Source organism: Chaetura pelagica, unplaced genomic scaffold (genome assembly GCF_000747805.2).
Source record: "Chaetura pelagica isolate M959 unplaced genomic scaffold, ChaPel_1.0 scaffold207, whole genome shotgun sequence".
Lineage (NCBI taxonomy): Eukaryota > Metazoa > Chordata > Aves > Apodiformes > Apodidae > Chaetura > Chaetura pelagica.
This window is the reverse complement of record NW_009953929.1, coordinates 1,459,540-1,462,889: the sequence shown is the minus strand read 5'-3', so window position 1 is coordinate 1,462,889 and position 3,350 is coordinate 1,459,540.

Here is a 3,350-nt window from a genome sequence, read left to right as displayed (position 1 = left end):
AAGCAACCAAGACAGCACTTCAGTTTGATTTACTACATCTTGGCATCTGTTGACTGCCCTTACTTTTAGAGCATTAAATAATCAGAACAGCTATTTACATTCTGATTCCAAAAGTCTGCTTTGGAAATCACAATACCAGGCACAAAACAGCAAGCTGGAGTGTAAACAGCACCAGTTGGGTGAACCTGAGGTGCAAAGCAAAGAGGCAAGAAAGTACACAGAAGAGGCAGCATGAACATGTGTGCCCGCGCTGAAGGGAGGGATCCTGCACAGCAGAGGGGGGAGAGCACAAAGCTGGGATTTCTGAAACCTGAGGCTGGATGCCCAGTCTCAAATGCTGAACACATCTGCAGTTTGCCTTTGGTTCCTGTAAGGTCTGGATTTCTCTTTAGTGCTCCAATTCAAGACGTTAAGATGATTCCTGGAAACAAGCTGAGCTCTGTTTCTGTGCTCCCGCTCTGTGCGGAGTCCCCAGTGGGGTGTGCAGGGGCGAGTTCCCCTGCGCAGCGTGGAGAGGGGGTGGTACAGGTTCAGGGTAGTGCCAGCTGCAACAGAACAGGACTTCTTCCTTCCCACTTGAAAGAAAAGCTGCATTTCTTTCAGTCAACACAAGCACTCATAATCCAGTCTTGTGTGGATTTATGGATGGAGTTTGAATGATGTCATCTACCATTACCAGGACCCTGACTGATGTAACAGTCCCAAAACCCTCCCATACCTGCTGCATGAAAGAAATTCCAGAAGAGCTCCAAAAGACCTAGGGAAGCCCAAGGGGAAGCCTTCCTGACATCTCCCTCATCAGCACAGCAAGCTGGCGCCCTACATATGAAGCACACACCAAGGGTGGACACGACAGGGAAGGGAACAGTGTGCGACCCTCCGAGAACCCCTGTTACACCTCCTGGGAGCTTCACAGCCTCATCACCCCACGGAAACCCATCCCCATGCTGCACGCTGAACAGAAAGAGGAGAGCAAGCAGGAATCAACAGTGCAGTCAGGTTGATCAAAGAAATGAAAATTAACTTCCCAAATTAATTTTTAAGAAGTGATAGCAAAGAAAAGGAAACTTAATAACACATAAATGCCTGCTCTGAGCAGGGGCAGCTTCCTTGAAATGATAACAGAAATATGAGGGGATGTATTTTTCAAATGCAGGCATTTACATCTCAGTGGGGAGACATCATCCCTTCTTGAATGTCTTGTGTTAAAGCAAAGATAACCATTAGTTTGATGGAATTATGCTTCTAGGACTTGGGGGAAAACAGTGTCCTCTCCTGACTGCTGGTAACGTGAGCAAACAGCCCAAAGTAAACAACACGTGGTTTTGTGTGGTCTCTTTTTGCTCTTCAGAGGAGGCTGGTATTTCACCCTGCTCTAGGAAGTGACAGGAAGTGGGGAATTCTGCAGAGATACCAGAGATCCTGTGCTTTCCTAACAAGTTCTAAAAATGCAGCATGTTTGGGGAAAAAATTATTGCTGTTCCAGGTGGGAAATACAAAAAGAATGCATCTAGACACACAGAATGAATGAGCACTCCTTTGGGCTACATAACTGGAGAATTTTGATGCAGCCATAGTCACAAAACTTCCCAACTCTTTCACCAGCATTGGAATGGTCACAGGTCAGTGGAGCACTACTCAGTTCTTGAAGTGTTAGAGGATCTCCTGAAAGCAACACAAGTGCTGTACCACCTATAAACACAGCTCAGGGTGAGCAGTGGCTGCTCACACAAGTCATCTACTTAGGGAAGAGAAATCGTGCTCAGGCAGATGAAGGACTCAGCACAGCAGGGTCCATGTTTCCTTTGCTGTTGTGCTCAGGCAAGGATCCTGGAAAGCACTGACTGTTTAACACCCTGCTACCCATTTTCAAATTAATATTGTGGAGTGGAAGGAAGTTCCTGTTGGTTTTCTTAACCATCACTTGCTCACCCAAGCCCAACACACTCTGCCTACTGCCCTGTCACGGCAGGGGACACACACAGACCATTTACTGAGTGTGTTTTCCAACTGCTCACTCCCTCTCCTGACCACACAACTTCCCTTCCACATGACCCATCCATGTCCCCATGTCTCTGACTCCTCCACGTGGTCTTGATCTCCAACTTGCCAAGCCATTTGGTCCAGCTCAGCCAAAACCTGGGAGAGGTTTGCTGCCTCCTGGTGACTTGGCTGGCTCCCTCTGCCCATGCTCTGTGTGTTGCACAGGCAGGAGGACAAAGGCTATTCTCATATCAAGACCTTCAACTGTGAACTGAAAACACAAACTGGAAGCTGCTGCTTTGAAAATCAGAACTCAGTCTTTGCCCACACTTCAGGGTTTACCACCTCCTGAGCTAAAGCTCCCTCCACACCTTCTCCATCCATGACGCTTGTCCCCCTCCTTTAATTTCTCCCATGTTACCTCATTTTCACCATCAATGTCCTTCTTGGACAAGGTTGCCAAAGCATCTTGTCCAAACCCCTTCAAAACCCACCTGCCTGGCTATGGGGAAAGGGGGGGGAGATAGGAAAGAGATTTTAAAGAAAATCTAAATAATATTAGAAGACAATGAGAAATACCCACATGCACATCACTCAGCACCACACATCCCTACTACTGCTCCATGTAACCTATAGTTTTTCTCTGACATTTCAGTATATAAACATACATACCGAGTCAGATCCAACCACACCTGCTGGGGCAGGACCATGACTTAGTGAGAACCTCTCGTGTTTCTGAGCCCTGACATAGCAATCGCACCCCAGGCACTGTGAAGTGCGCCCAGCTGGGACAGCTCTGCAAAGCACAGAGTGGTTTCCCAATAGCCACCTCCAAGAAATAGCTGCCAGAAATGGTTCCTTCCTTATCCTTCCTTATCCCAAAAGATAAACTCTCTTTGCCGCATCTCCCCGAGGGTGCAGCTCAGCCCTCGCCTCCGGCCCGGCAGCGGCGCTGGGGCTTGTGCAAGGCACATTCCAGGAATTCTTCCAGCCAGCTCACCCTGGGCTTCTAAAGCTCCTCCTTTTCCTAAATGTTCAGCCATGGTTTAACCAGACTTTTTTTTTTTTTTAAAGTTCCTCATTCTTGAGCAGAGATGGCCGCACCCATTCCGGAAGGTTCCCTGCCCAAATCCTTATTGCCTGGTACTTCTTGGATTACAGCCCAGTCCTGGAAAATTTTTCATCTGAAATAATTTGTGTTTTTAAATAACAGATTAAAATGAAAAACCTCATGCATATTTCATTGCTGAAATCTCAGCATTAGGATTAGCCAGCAGCGTAAGCAAAAACAACAACACCAAAATAAAAACCACAATTGTCTGAGATTAAGGAGTCTTGATAATTAAGATTTATGATTTGCTGCTGAA